The sequence below is a fragment of the Notamacropus eugenii genome, chromosome 1 (genome assembly GCF_028372415.1).
Source record: "Notamacropus eugenii isolate mMacEug1 chromosome 1, mMacEug1.pri_v2, whole genome shotgun sequence".
Lineage (NCBI taxonomy): Eukaryota > Metazoa > Chordata > Mammalia > Diprotodontia > Macropodidae > Notamacropus > Notamacropus eugenii.
Window position 1 is genome coordinate 637,244,497 of NC_092872.1, and position 16,838 is coordinate 637,261,334.

Genomic DNA, 16,838 nt, shown 5'->3' on the forward strand with positions numbered 1-16,838 from the left:
TCTGATTGGGAGGGCTTCCAAAGAAGTCACCATTGCATAATTTGATTGGTTTTAATGGCACAGATTGGTTGACCGGAAGAACTACATAGGAGGTTAGACAAACACCACTGGAAAATGATTTCATTTACATCATTTCATGATTTCAGAAAACACATGTCCAGATCCTCATGATTTCTCAATAAATAAATAAATTACCTAAAACTGGTTCAAATAGGAGCAGAGGGGAAAACCAATAACAGTTACAGGATGTCATTCATAGCAATTAGCAACATTATCCAATGTATTTTGACCCTTTTCCTGAGGTAAGTGCCATGCAATGTTTTAAAGCAGATAAATAAATTTATAGAAGGGCTGAACTAATTAATTCAATAATATGAGAATAGAAAAAAAAGCCCTATGTCTCTAATCACTGATAACTACATATTCTTTTAAATATATACCCACTTTATAGTTAATTGTTGGATGTCCCTGATTAACAAGTGGAAGGCAGTGATATAATTAAGAGGTTATCTTCAGTAATAAAAATGTTCCAACATGTCTTGGAATGTGATTTCCTTCACAGATAATTTTTAAGAATGTAGCATGTCCCTGCTTTGTCTGTAGAAACCCAAGTTAGTGGTCCCAGGAGGAAAAATAAACATACGTTTTAAAATGAAGATATTTAAAATGTACCACATATTTCAATGTGTTGCCATAACCTGGTCTTTTTTATGTTCGTCCTATAAAACCTAAATTAAGCCTCTTAGGAGTGGTTTTGCTGCTGGTTTCATCTAAAAACACAATGGATTTTAAATGGTTACAGTAACTTGAGTGCACTTTAACGTGGAGTCACAATGGGCTGTTTTCCCTCCTCCCTTCCAAACACAGCCCCAGCAAACCGGTGAAGTCGCTTCACAATTTTAGCTTCATTTGGAAATGTAAACTTTGAACAAATAGTAATTGCTCCCGTAGCTGAATTGCTGAAGTGACTGGCAGCAAATCTCTTTTTCCCCTCTCCTGTAACATTTTGAACTACCCATCAGCGTCAAAAGAAACTGCACAAGTCTCTGTTGCCACTCTAAATAAGGTACAGCAATGTTCAGAAAAATGTCAGAAAATCTCAGTGGATTAAAATAACATTCCTGCATCATGTCAGCGTGGACAGCTTGCTTTACTGTTTTGCATAATTTTGAAGGATATTTTTTTGTAAAATGCTCTCCCTATAAACAGAATGAGATGCTATTTGGAGAGATTTAGAACCACATTTGATCGTCTGCAGCGTTTAATTGTTTTTCTAAATCCTGTTATTCTTTCAAATACGTTGGGTGGATGTTGATTTTTAGAGAACCCCAGGCAGACTTCGTGTGTTTTGGTGAGCAAACTCTTCCACTTACTAGAAATGTGAAAATAAAGAAGGCAATTTCAGGGTCTTCTGTGCATTTCTTGCTCTGAAATTTCTAAGCTATTAATTTGGTGATATAAAGGGAAAAACCTTTTTTCTTTCCTTTTTTGGCTCTCAAAAGTATAAATTCAAACATACTCTGTCCTCCCATCCTCTTTTAAAATGAATAAAATAAGCATTCAGCTTTTGAAATGTTGAACATCAGGTTAATTGACTAAAAATTTAACTAGAGGACATTTGTAATTTATGTGTTCATATATTTTAATTACTATGGTTTTCTTTAGTTTTCTAGGGAATGTTAAATAAACATGAAATCTATTAATGTCATTAAAAGGTCCAGTAGCATTTTAAATATTTATTGCAAACTTTATGGGCAAAATAAGAAATAACTAACAAATGTAATCCTACCAAAAAAAACCTGGTCAGATTACCATTAAGTTAGATGAGTCTCAACTGATTTTTCATTGTGGAACTTTCTCAAAACAGGTTTCGAAAAAGAATGAATTTAGACAAATTTGTCTTTTAACCTTTAAAGATTTCCTGCCCATTTCTGCATGTCCTTTATTACATTAATTTTTTATTTAAATTACACCATTAACTGGATATGAATTTATCAAGAATACATATATTGATTTATAAAACAGTATCATTAATTATTATAATAGCTAGATGTAGCTGATATTACAAAGCCATTTAAAGGTTTTTAATATAACTTGGACATACATAGATAGATAGACATTATGGACAAGACTACAATTTAAACTGGCTACCAGCAGTTAATGAAATCCTTGATTTATATTCTAGTTTCAAGATTGATTATATTGTTGCTTTGTAAAACTACTTATATTATGTCATTTTTCAAAGGATGTCTCAATAAAAAAAAGCGAAATAAAATATTCAGTCAATTCCCCAAGCAGATTTTGTTTTCTATATTTTAAGTGCTAGTGAAAATAATTGATTGTATGGGTTCTGAGATTTGTCATTTCCATCCCAGGGCTGGTTTTCCTAATGGGAGCTTTGTTTGCATATGCACAATCCCACCCCATCCTCCTCAGACGCTGAAAAGAAAACACCTTCACTTTATTTCATTGTTCACAGCCACACCCCTGGATATTTCACCCCCAAATCAGGCCACGGAAGCCCTTTTGGCAACTGTTATGTTAGGCATTTCTTTAAGGTTGTGCAAAATTGGGACTTACCCCCAAAGCCGCAAAGCAGGCAATCACGAAGAATATTTTGGTTAAAAAGCAATCTGAAGAGGAGAAACAGAGAAACATAAGGAAGAATATAAGCAAATAACAGTTAACACTTTCAAATGACTTTTCAAATGGTAATTAGTCAACAAATAGATTGCAAGTTAAATTCTTTTCACATTGTACTTGGGTTAGGTCTCCTAGGCTTTTTATTTATATCACTTATCCTTGTCTGGCAACATATGTTACCGATTTATTATAGGATTTTTACTGTTAGCAGACAAATCTAAGGGCTAGCTGAGAAGGCTAGTTTCATCTGATGAGTTTAACAACAACTGCAGGGCATCCTTTAGGGTTAGCCAATAGGCTCTTTTGAAGCTATAATACTCACTATTAACCATTTTGATGCTGAAATATTTCTGTTGCTAACAGTCAGTTCTCTTATTGGAGAGCCTTGGAGTATTATATATACAAATGTGAAATGTAAATGATTTGTTTTGTAAATATTTCAATAGACTTCCAAGCACTTTATTCCATGTGTCTTAAGTTTTCTGAAAGCCATGTGCGCACACACACACACACACACACACACACACACACACACACATTTCTGTATTTTTTTTCCATCTCTTAAAGAATACTTAAATCTGTAGAACACGTTTGAATAAACAGTTATCAAGCTTCAAGTTAAATTGTCAGTTGAGCCTCCCCCTCGCCTCCACCATGACATTAATTCTCTGCTATGCTACTAAAACAAACAAATATCCTTTAGAGTTTAAATGATAGTTTCTTGGATGTATGTAAAACCTAGAAAAGAAACGTTCAGGAATTTTTTTTTCTCTCCCTAAGAATTTGACATTTCTTTGTAAGTTGTAGATACCAGTCAATTAAGATCAGTTTAAAGGGATGCAATGTAAGACACACAAGAGTGTGCGTGTGTGTGTGTTTTCGAAACTATTATTGTTAAATGACTAAAATTGTCCAGGAGAAAATCCCCAAATGTTTTCAGTTTTAATTCTGTTCACCTGGAATTCAACATAGCCTCAGATACATGTTCATTATAAAATAAGCACTTATCCCCTTTCAGATTCCCCTTGGGAGTTCTTTTGACCAATTTGGAAGGTTATTTTATCAAGTTTGCTTGGCATAAAAATTAAATTACAAAATCGCAAATTCTTGGAGTCAATTTGGTATGTGAAAGTACTTGCTTGAGAGTACTCATAATTTTGATGTTAAGACTTCGGCTTCTAAAAAGCTGATGCTAAAACTAACAAGGAGCAACCAAAAGTTAACTATGATCAGAAAATGGATCTTTAAAAGGCTTTTAGTATCTTGTGGGAGCCAACAGGTACTGAACTCCCAGATCTCTGTTCAAATCCATTTAGAAACAGTACATTGCATCTGGAAATCCTGATACAAAGATACCAACTAGTAAAATTATCCCTGGACTTTCACATTAGACATATAAAGGAAAGAAAGGTCATCACTGTAACTAAAGTCCACAATAGTATGTAGAGGGGGAAAAATATCTCCTTGACAGACCTGTAACTTTCACTCTGATCTTATTTTATGCTAAAAGTAGTAGGTTCTCATTCATCATTTCCATATTAGACCTTTCCCTATGCTGCCCCTATTCCATTTTATCTAGGACAAATGGTTAAACAAATTAATTCTGTGTGTTATGTATTCAAATTCTACTAATACATAACATATATTTAGAGGAAACTACCAGTAAGTCCATAAGATGGTTAAAAAAATTAAGGGCTTTGAGCTTCAGAGAATAAAGAAATCTTTTTTAAAAGGCTAATTGCATGGGAATCCTATAAATAATGATTCAGGGAGTAATAGAGAACAATTACAAAGAAAGTTTTGGCTTCGTGTTAGGGAATTGCTTTCCAATTCCCAAGTGCCTGGAATATAGATCTCTCATTCCTAAAATGTCTTAGTCCCTGCTCAGTATTATTGAATTGACAATTTTTTATTCCTTTTTATCAGTGTCTTCTTAGAGTATTAGTAGAGAAAGTAGCATAGTAAACACAATTATTCTAGTTTTTTTCTTCTGAAAAAAGTATTGAAGTTAAATTAATTCTCCAGTTAAGCTTTATTCCCAAGTTTCAATGCCACACCGGTCTTTCCAGCTGGGTTCCAAGTAGCTGTAAAATGGACTTCTACCCTCTGCAAAGCCAAACAGGCCTTCAGTTATGGCGTCAGTGCATGAGGTACTCTAACAGGGATAAGGTCTTGAATCTTTCCTCTTTTAGTATCATTTAAAGGATTCAGTCCAAAGACATGAGTTCTGTTGGGTTCTTAGAGATTTGTCACTACCAGTTTTTGATATATTTAAATAGGTTTTTATGGCCACCTCTCTGATATTCAGCTGGAAAGGTTGTGCTCTATTTTCTCCTCCCTCCCCTTCTTTTTCTGTTTTGTCCATCACCTTGGTTTCTTTTCCCCCATTTTTGACCTGCACTTTTTCTGGATCAGACGCAGGCAGGTTGAGAGGTAATGAGAACCAGATGGACATAGTACAGAAATTGCCCAAATGGGTATGAGAATGTGGGGAGCTGTCAGGCATGGAGAGAAGCTGGAATTTTTCAGCAATAAAATGGGATTTATCGCCACTCTACCACAGTCATTGCCGACAACCGTTTACCTTGACAGAAACCCCATTCCAATAGGCCACGCCGATGCAGATTTTTTTTCCCAAAGAGTGATGATTGGTATTTGTTCTAAGGCTCAAATGGCCTGCACTAAAGGTGAAGCATTAGGCCAAAGTCCTGTATTCCCCACTGAGGCAAATGAACCTGCTAAAATAAGTTCCTTCCACAATAGCTGTGTAATTGAAACCAGAAAGTGAGAGAATTTGATAAATTGCTTGACCCTGAAGGAATGTTAAGGTCATAAATTTTCATTGCATTTTTTTTCTCTTTTTTATTTTTATATATTGATTATATTTAGTATTTGTCTCAGAAATTCAACAAGCTTACAGATCATCAGTTATGGCCTGAGGGAAAGCACAGTAAATCAGCAATTAAGAAGGCAGGGGGGATTCACCCCTTCTATTCAATCCAGTGATACACACCTCTACTCCAAGGACAGCAAAGGAGCGCCTTCCATCTCAGAAATATCCCAACTTGGCATACAACTTGTCCTGAAATGAACAAAGTGGAATCTACTAAAAAGATTTTTTTTTTCCTCAGAGGGACTGCTTCTGTACTTCCTCTATCGTTTATGAATGATGAACTGCTAAAAGACTGGGAATCCGTTTGCAAACACTACTAAACCAGAGCTGATTTTTCCTGTAGCCTCAAAACATTATTTTAGTTGAAAATGGGTGATCCTACTTTTATTAAATAAAAAGTATACTAAACTGAGAGAATGAATATGAGTGTGTCTGTTGGCTTTAGGTATGGTTGTTTTTTAAAAAGTTCAAATTCATTTTTATCTGGATGATCTTGATTTAGAAATAGAAAATGTCCCATAAAAAAAAGTCCAATGCAAACCAGCTTTCCTTCACATTCAAAACAATGTAAAATGGGCTAATACACTATTAATCTACCAACGTTTTAAATATAATCACACAATAGGACTTTCTAACTTACCCCACTCTCTATCATCATACATATATATACATATATAGGTATATATATTATATATAATATACATACTTAACTCAACAAGCAAGATGATAAAAAATATTTTTGCTAACAAAAACTTATCTTTTAAAACTTAAAGACCCCCATCTCCCTTGTCTTGTGTGTGTGTGTCTGTGTGCTATGTGTGTGCTATGTGTTTTTCTTGTGTGGTACCATCAGAGAATGAAGTCAGAGACATTTTAGAAGTAATAGATCATTTTTTATTTGGGGTACTACAAAATTAAAGGGACACAAAATGGAGTATTGGATGCCATTTCTGAACAGTTATATCCTTGGAACTATCTCACTAATGTATAACTCATTCTGATTTATTTTCAATTACAAATCACCAGTTTTAATGTGAAAACTAATGCTAGCGCTAGGATGCATAAGTATTGTAAGACAAGTTATCTGGGGGAAATTTCCCCACCCAAAACATCTAAGCTGCTAAATTTCAGAAAGCATTTTCAGCTGTAGCAAAGTTGAGTCATTTTTATTCCTATATTCTCCTCCCTTTCCCTCCCCCTGCCCCCCAGCTTAGAAGTAACCAATGACAAATTTCTCACTAGGCATAGTTTTCCCCTTTGAAATTTATTTTTGGAAGGAAGGGTAAGTGACCAGGAATTGGGGGTAGGGGATGTCCTCCACCAGAAAAAAAATACTAAACAATTGTGATTGGTACAAAGTAGTAAGTAGTACCAGTCCCGTTAAAATTAGGGGGAAAGTCTTGGAATGTGGCACCAAAGTGCAGAGGAAGATGATATTTCTCATATGTTCTTGCTTATATGTGTGTAAATATTTTAATAACAACTCTGTAACAATATGCCTTCATCTTTTAAAAGGGCATCTTGTGACACGCACACGATGTACCTTTGATCTATAGTTCTGGTTTGACTTTTTCAGGGTTAAAAATGTGGCTTCCTCCTTCTGGCACTCAGGAATTTTTGTTGCAGGGCTGTTTCAAACAAAAAAAGAGGTATAAATCTCGTATAGCATAAATAAAATATGAACAGAAAATGGCTTCAATCACTAATATTTTTGCAAACTAATGTTCAGCTGATGCAACTCAATTTCATTTTGCATCACATTAGTGCTGTAATGGTAATGACTGGCCTTCATTCACTAACAGTTTGAGTCAGCACTTTGAGACGTTTTCACATTAGGTCATACTGCACATTTGTGGCTGATACAAAGGTTGATTAAGAGAGCTTCACCGTTTTAAAGTGATGTTGTATGAGTTGAATTAAGTTCTCTGTGATAGTTCCGGGAAAATGTGAGCCGCCATAACTAAGCAGAATTAATGTATGGGCTATAGGGGAAGAATATATTTCCACAGAGTGCTTAAAGTAATACTCATTTACAATTTTACAAAGTCCTCTGTATGTTATGGATGAATTGCACGATGAGTCTTACAAACAAGCAATGAATTATAATAAGGACACTTGAGATGTGGTCCCCACTTTTGTTTCAGGGAAAACCTCGTTTTGCTTCCATGTTCCCTTTTGATCTTTGAAATAAAAAAATCCTCCTCTTTCTTTGAGAGAAAGAGATTGTCCCTTACTTCTTTTTCTAAAGTAAAACTGATCCCATGTCTTAACCAAACCATTACCCAGAACGTAACAGTTCTTAGGGAAGGCTAAGTCACTATGTAAGCCAGTCCAGTACCAAAACAACAACCAAAAGGTAAGTATATTTAGAGGGACATTGTATTGGCAACTCTAAAACCTCACTGAAAAATTGAAGGTCATAGAATGAAAAAAAAAACAAACCCACACAGCATTTGAAAAACAAATTAATGACTCTTATGGCACAGTATACATTTTGCTAGATTTTATGGGGAAAAACACTAAGCTTGATAATTGACTAGCTCATTTGAAAAGCAAAGATATCTGCTCCCCTCAATATTATATTCATATGATGCCCAACACCCCAGAGACTAAAAGAATGAAACAATAAGGAGCTTTCCTACATTTTTTTTATTGTGCAAATGACATAAAGACCTAAGAAAACTGAAGGGGGAAATGAATACTCTGCGATGAGCTAAACAAAAAGTTCTTAGGCTCAGGAGTTGTGTCCTTGAAGACTGGGTTTCACATTATTTTTCTTTCCTGTTCTTGGTTTCTTTGTATTGACATCCCTGAACTTCTATTCCTAATGTGAGCAATTGACTTTTTATTTCATGTTTTTGATGTTGTGCCACCCACAGACCTTTTTTGCCCTCCAACTATATTTCTGGATTCAGTCACTGCACCCACAGGCCTCTGACAGAACACCACCCTCACAGCCTCCAGCCTGGCTAAGTCCGGTTTATTCTCAGTCTCTTTCAATTTCCATTGAATGTGTCCCAGAAGTTTTGAATGAATGTGATTCCTAGGATAAAAATGGCTAGGGGAAAGGGTGTGCAGGTTACCCAGAAAAAGGTGGTCTAGGATAGCCATGGTTCATGTGTGAAATTTTGTTTTAAATCAGCAAATTAGAAACATAAAGTTGTAATAGCCATAAATGTTTGTAATATTTCTAAGCACGTTTACACTTTGGACTCCTTAAGGGTTTCATGGGGATGAAAGAAAAATGGCCTTTAAATCTTGAAAGGAACACAAACAATAACAGTTCTAAAACAAAAAAATAAAAGATTGATTTCTGCCCTATCACAACAAATATCCCTTAATGAGCAAACCATCCCTGTCTCTTTCCATCTTTTAGCTTTGCTGTGATACAGTCCAATAGTAATGAATAGAAATGGTACCTTTTGTTCAATTTAGTTTTTTCTCTAATTTGTTCCTATTTACAGCCCCATGGAAGAAATTTTATTTTATTTTCCCAAAGATTTAGAATTACTGAAATTTGATCAACAAGGAAGCCACTCATCCACAGTGAACGGTAGGGGTTGCTTCTTAGATGGATCGTCTTGAACTGTGTCCACAAAACATAAAAGCAAGAGCATTATACATATGTTCAAAATGGCGACTATGTCAATCAGATTAAAGAAACAATATCCTTAGATTGACATTCTGTCAATGTGATAAGTGGAGAAATGGTCAGAAATCCTTTCTCCTTAAGTGTGCATTCAGTCTCTTTAAATTAAAAAAAAAAAGTTTCATCATTTCCATGCCCCCAGTGTTTGGACTGACTTCATTTACATTTCTGGAAGGTCACTTAGGCTGTTATATAAGATTGGTTGTTGATTCCATTTGCAGTACACTTGGTTTATTTTTAAGTACGCTAATTTGAACACTATAGAGAAGCTTCTTTCCAGCCACTGAGATGACTTAAATTCAAATCAGTCAAAACATCATGTTGAGTAAGTGAAAGTATTTGGACTATTTTGTTAGGCAATTATAGGATTCTCAAATTTCTCTATCAGTTTAATTTAGGACATAAGAACAGCATCTAGTTAGCTAAATTTATTAATACATAAGTTGCTGTGGTTTTTTTCCTAGCATGGATACAGCTACATTATAGAGGTGAAACATGACTTTTGATGATCAAGCATGCAGTGATTAAATAAGGTTAATCCTCATTTTATATGCTAATAGGATATTTATAATCTCAACAGCCTATCCAATTTAGCGATTTTATTTTCTGTTGTTAAGAAAGTATTTCTTATTAGTGAAAGAAAATACCCCTACATTCACCACAGATGCTATTTTAATTGGACTCAAGTGTATTGTGGATAATTAGTCCACTTCTTTAATATTTCATTTATAATTACACAATGAACACTGTGCTTAAATTTCAGAAAGTTGGTGGGTTCAAAAGGAAAACTTAAAAAAAGCAGCTTCATATCCATGCATTCCCACACCCTGTAGGAACCTGAAGAGTATAGAATCCAGGACAATGGGATAAATTAATCAGGAAAAAAAAAGCATTTCTTAAATACCTACTTTTTATCAGTCACTGTGCTAGGCACTACGGATTCAAATTGAAAGAATGAAGCAATTCCTACTCTCAGAGAGCCTACTGTCTCATCAGTATCACAAAGTGTTTTTCACTTACCTCAGATAAAAAAGTAAAAGCCACTTTGCATTCAGCTTCATGATAATCATCTTATAAAAAGCTATGGATGGTAGCAGAACTCTTTGAACCAGGCCTGTGAGTGTTCTAATACCACATGTCCTTTGTTTCTTCTAAGTCCAATGCTCAAAATGGCACATTAAACAGAAAAAAAAAAAAAAAAGGTTCGGTGTTTTCTCAGTACCCAGGGTTTACTCAGGCAAACTAATCCCAGACAGAGCCTACAATGTCTTAGCATGTGGACCAAAATTATATTTTTGTGATCAGCAGTGCCAAATTAAACAAAAAGATTAATTTGTGATTTTAAGAATCCCCTGCTTGATTGCAAGAGGATGTGTTTTCCACCTCTTTGTTCACAAGGATATTTTCTGTTTAGTAGGTACAAGATGTGACCTGTTAAAAATAATAATAATACTTTGAGGTGGTAAGAAGGGGAATATGGATTTTGGGGTGTTGTCAGGAATCTTTTCCCAAAGTGACAGATCAAAAATACAGCCTTCTGTTCAGCCCAGGGAGAGGACACATATCAGGCAAGCACAATCTCCCAACTACTCTTGCAGTGTCTTCACCCTGACCCTTCAAAGAATGATCCTTCAGTGGTATGGCATTCTTCTGCTTCCCCATTTCTTCCTTCCATTGCCTATCAGAGAAGGTGCTGATTATCAAGGTGGTTAGTCTATCCCTGGGACAGGAAACACTTATCAGATCGGTAACTCTCAACCAACTTTAAGCAAAGCTTTGTCCTTTTTTGAAGAATTAGTACAAAAGTAAATTAGTATCTGGCCTCATACCTGAAGACTTTTCAATTCTCTGATTATTTTTTTTATCATATCTGCATTTTACTTCCCCCAAACCAATATCTGGCATGTTTCCTTTACTTTAAAATAAAATTAGAAACCTATAATCAAAGATCCCTAGCTGATATGAGAGAGGAAAGAAATGACATCGATGTGAGTTTCAGATTTCGTAACAAAGAGGAAAGCTGTTATGAAATGTATGAAAGGATAAACACTAGCACATGCTCTAAATGCTTTGAATGCACTTTTTTTAAAAAAGGGTCAAATACAAGAAAAAATTAAGCTCTCCCCCAATCACCCCACTGGAGTCCCAAACACTTAAGATTGTTTCCCACAGCAGACCCACATTCTCCTATCTCTTTACACGGTGGGGTCCCCATGTGCCAGTGGGAGTCAAGGATAGACAGTCAACCTTGACTTCAAGATTCCTGGCTGCCACTGACTTTGCCACAACTCAAATTCTGTTTAAGTGGTGATAAAGCGATTCTTCCAGGAAAGGGCTGCCACACTAACAGAAGAGCAATGTGGCCCCTCACCCAAGTTCATGTCACTGCTGCCTGTGGAGAAAGGCTAAGCCCTTTATGAATTAAGTTGCCTCCTGATCTCCTTCAATCTACTTTCCCTTGATGCCAGGGTAATGTTAATAGATTTTGTTTGTGCTGATGGAAAATGATGCAGGTATTTCTGAATTCCTGTTGTAAATGAAAAGTGAGATGTCATATCATTTATTCTTTCTTTCTGTTTAGACATATCACCTGCCTTTTTAAATGGGAGATTCCACAAAAATGAGACTTACATTTGGTCCTATAAAATGAAGACTTTATAAGTTGACTTTTTTTCTGACCAGAACCCATATTAGTTGGAAAGGGAAAGGCCAAAGGGAAATTATTGCTATTTTAGACAGCAGCATAAATTTTCTTCCTATTTTTAACCTAGCTTTTAATTTAATAAGTTTTATGACCCTTATATTAAGTACATATGTTTTACAAGGCATTGTGTCCCTTGAGTCACCCTGAATTTGCTCTACGATACCGGAACGTAATGAATGAATACTGTGTTTCTGATTTCAGCTCACCCATTATTTGATTCTTATATGCTATCTAGGAAGCCTGCATAACAATAGAGATCTGGCTGGTCAGGGACTTAGATCTTATTCTTTTAAATGAAGTGCATGAAGTTGTCCCTTTGCAAAAATCTCCTACTTTCAAATTGTCTCCAGTTGTTATTCATAATAAGCAAATAGATAAAGAAATAGTGAGAACCACACACTTTGAAATGGTTCTTGGGCTTCAAATTTTTTTTAAAATATGTAATCACATGAGTATATTAATATGGTCATTTCTTTGGGCAATGGCAAAGGCATTTCCCCCCACAAATCAAAGAAAAAAACAATTTTTACTATCAGTTAGCAGAAGCCTGAAGCCTCAATCTGCTTTTCTTACTCAAAATGTTTCCCATCACTCGTACTAGTTTGTTATCACTGGATTTCTGATGGAGTCCTGAGTTTTTTTTGTATTGTTCATAATGCACAACTCTTGAAAGTTCCTACATGACTGCGTATATTCTAGTAAAAGTTTGTATCAGATGAATCCAGCAAAACTCTAAGAAGATAGCCTTGTTGAACTCAGTTTTAGCATAAAAATTCAAGTGTCCTAAAAGATTGCATTGTTGTGGGGCCTAGTTTGCCTGGTGCTGTTTACCCAAGTGTGAAATGCCATGCTGCCAAGTCCTCCCACGTATCTGTTATGGTAGCATTTATTTTGTATTATTATTAATAATAATATGGCCTAGACCACATTTTCCTTTATATCACGTGGTAAAACATGAGCTGTGGATGCACCAAATAGCAATCTAGCATACTCATTTAATGTAATAAGATTAAATTTGAAGTCTACATTGTAAATTGGGTACTTCTAATCTGATTTGAGTAACTGTTCCCCTTAACATGCCAAAGTTCAGTAAATCCTCCAAGTACAGTATGTACACTTCAAATCTATGACACAATACAGGAGGAAAATGCCAGACTTTTAAGTTGAAGATTTTGTGCCAAACCTTGTGTTTATGTATATTTAAAAGTTTATCAATGTATGAAATCCAGTTCAATGAGTTCCTTTTCTGTCTTAAAAAAGGTAGTTGTCATTTCAATGACTCTGGAGGACAAGACCTCAAAATGTGACTGGCTTTTAAAAAGAATCTTAAGCTCTGCATAAGACATTAACATTTATGTCAAAAGGAAATATGCAGCCATGTATATGTAGTGGTTATCTATATGTCAGCTGGTAGGCTTTTATTGCAATAGGAACCCATCCAATATCTCCAACAGAAAAATTCTGAACCTCCCCCACATCCCTCCCCTTCCATCCCATACAATCTGTTTTACACTGAAATGACCAGAAGTTAGGATATACTTAAACTCTCTTTAGTAAGTACCTTAGCATCTTGGGTGCTTTCCATTAAAAAAAAGAAAAAAGAAAAAAGAAAAACAAAACAGAGTTGCCTTAATCTTTAAAAGGAGAGGACCAGCCCCCAGTGGCTATGAATTATGTTGCAGGACACTGCACTACTGGTTTGGATAGAACGTTGGCATTAGACTCCACAGAAACAAGGAACAACCATTTTAGCCAGTCACAGAGAACTCCTGGTCACCTCCCAAGGGGCAAATTGATGTCAAGTTCTGCTGTCTGTCAGGATTAAGTGCCTGTTTGCTTTTTCACTAACATGTGGTTTGAGAACAAAGCAGCTCAAATCTCCTCAGTTCTTAACAAAGCATCTCAAATTGCTGAGTAAAATTCCTTAATCCCCCATCTTAATCTGAAAACACCAGCACCACATGGTAATACACTGTGGTCTCTTTTTGGGCCACCCTCAACCAAAATGTACTGTACCCATTCTTTCCTCTCTATTCCCTGAAATTACCATTAACATATACAATTGGTTCTCCACATCACCAGCACAGTTTCCGATAGGAAAACCAGGTGCCTCGTTTCCAAAAAAGGCCTTAGTCATTTTTCTTCCTTATCTACTTCATTTCTAGAGTAAAAAGAAAAAAAAGTACAAAGTAATGACAGGATAAACTTTGCCACTTGCAGAACCTTGAAGATCAGGGCTACATGGGAAACTCTCAATCAGAAGTCCAAATGGACTGGCATAAATCACTGATTTGCGACATTTGTTGACTATTTGTCTCAGATGTGGAGCCAAGAGGACACTGGCATTTTGCATAAGAATTCCGAGTATTTCTACTGAGGTAAGAGGACAAACTAAAAGGAGATGAAACATAAAACCTCAATGACTCGTTTGAAACTACGTATGAAAAACATCTTTGTTAATGCCTGGCACTTGCTTTGCTCAAGGCTCCACAAAGCATACAGGACAGTTGAAAAATATTGTAAATTATTTTCATGATCAGTTACACATTATGGATTAAGATTTTCCTCTGTCCATTGCCCAGAGTGGATGGGTTCCAATTTTTTTAGAGGCCATAATTTGCCAAGCGTTGAATTCTGCAAGTTGAATTACATTAAACCTTACTTCCTCTCAAATAAATTATTCATTATTATTTCAGCACATTATTTGGAGTTTCTTTCTTAAATAAGTTTAGTTGCAAGTTGATTTGGGTGAACATGGAAAGCATAGCAGACTGAAACTCTTGTGCTTGAGAAGTGAAAATATATGTATATATGTATATGTATGTATATATATGTGTGTATATATGTGTGTATACATATATATGTATACATACATATACTTAAAAGGCTGGATTGTAAGAAAATAACTCAAATATCTCATTCCAAAAACTTCTTAGGATGATGCACCATTTTGAAGTCACTTCTTGATTATTTTTAGATTTTTGATATTTTGAATTTTATTCTCTTTCACCTCTCTCTCTCTCTCTCTCTCTCTCTCTTTTTCTCTCTCTCTCTCTCTCTCTTTTTCTCTCTCTCTCTAGCTGAGCATGGAACAAATAAAGTCCTTTTCTTTATTACAGAGATAATCCTAGGATCTCTGAGAAATAAATAATGAATATAATGAAACTACCTATAAAACAGAGAGAACTCTGGAGCTAAGTTAAGACAATACTATAACAACTTGGGCTGTTTGAGTAATAATAACGAAAATTTCACAAGAAAAAATGTTCTTAAAAATTAGAACAATAACTAACCAATTGAAAAGGAGATGTATTGTGGAAGTATCTGAATCCCCAACAGAAATTCTGTCAACAACTTCCTTAACCAGTGATCCTAGCGTCCACTTGAGAATCTCCACTAATAATGACCCCATTACCTTCTGATGCATCTCCTTTCACAAAAGTGAAGTTGCCTTAATCTTTAAAAGGAGAAGACTAGCCCCCAAAAGTACACCTCAAGTTGTTAGAATTTATTCTAACGATTTATTCTTCCTATCAAATTGAGCTTGAACTCTCTGAAACTTCTGTCTGTGGCTTTTCATTTTTTCCGCTCTTGCTGAAGCAAGCTTTACCCTAGAAAACAAAACAAACAAAAAACCCTCTTCTTTTTGAGGTTACCATCTCTTTAAAGAGCAGTGACAAAATTAGGTGTTGGTCAATTTATCTCAAATTTAGATGGAAGCTTTTTTTTTTACTTCCTTTAGTATTTTCATTCAGTCCTATAAAGTTTTTTTAAGAGTTATTAAGAGGAAGTGTTTGCTTAAAAATTTCCTTTCCTTTTCAAAGAAAGGAAGGGTTGGAGCATTATTGCAGCTCTAGCTCACATTGTTCTTACACGGGATTTGAATTATAGTAGGGTAAATTCCACAACCTCCTGTACCCAGCTAGCCCAGAGGACACAGATGAAATATGGCAATAAAGCAGCACAGGTAGCTAACTCTGTGAGGTTAGAAAACTGACTCTTAACTGGTGCCTCTCTACCTCATCCAGTTTAGACAAAGTTTGTTTCTTGGTGTGCACTGGCAAGGACAAAATCCTTCTCACTCAAAGATGTCCCTGGAGGCATGATTTCTACTTCAAAGAAGAATTAAAATAGTGGACAGCAGTCTGTTTTCTCTTTATTTGCTTCTCAACATAAGAGAATATGGAAAAGGAAAAACAATATGCAAGCTTAAGTGAGAGATGATTTGGAAAGAGGGATGAAGCTTTTCTTTTTTTAACATCCAGTTCATCTCTCTAGCACAAACCAGTCATGGCCAAAAGCTTTATATATATATATATGCTTAATAATTCTGAAAAAAACTTTTACAAACTATGCTTACAGATATTTGGTCAATATCTACTTTGGCAAGCAGTCCCCAACTAAGAAATAGGCTTAGGAAAACAAGTACTGGTAGCATCCTAACATCCCTGTCCATGATTTCAAAACGAAGCATATTTTTAACATCATTTTTTTAAAAACAAGTGAGAGGACATACTCTTTTCAATCATTACAACGTAACAGAATTTAGTCCTTAGGTCAGTAAGATGTATGAATATATCCCAAAAAGTCCTCTAAATCAGCTGCCTACTTCTCACACTGATCCTGCCAGCTTTCCTATCAATCAGGCCTTCTGTAGTTGCCTTATGGAAACATTTATAAAAATATTTGGACTGTTAGGACAGCCCAAATGTTTTCAGAAAAATTTGCTTGGGGAAAAAAAATCACTGACAGTTATTTTATAACAAGGCAAAGATTAAGAAAGAAAAAGACGAACATTTTTGTATCTCCCCATTATGCCATCTGTATGCTTGCTTGTTGATTATTATTTGTTTGATTGAATCATTTGTTGGCTATGCTTTCATTTAGAGTATAGAATGTAAAATTTTGAATGACTAGGTCAATTTCTGAATGATGAAGGTTCAAGCATA

General features: G+C 35.3%; 1 long non-coding RNA gene across 1 annotated transcript in view; it reads right to left on the reverse strand.

Moving 5' to 3' along the window:
- The window catches only part of LOC140520923 (uncharacterized), a 6,437-nt gene extending 3,529 nt beyond the window's left edge, over positions 1-2,908 (reverse strand). The window contains exon 1 of the long non-coding RNA XR_011972711.1: positions 2,581-2,908. This is a non-coding gene — a long non-coding RNA (uncharacterized lncRNA). The remainder of the gene's footprint in view (positions 1-2,580) is intronic.
- Positions 2,909-16,838: the final 13,930 nt, after the last annotated feature.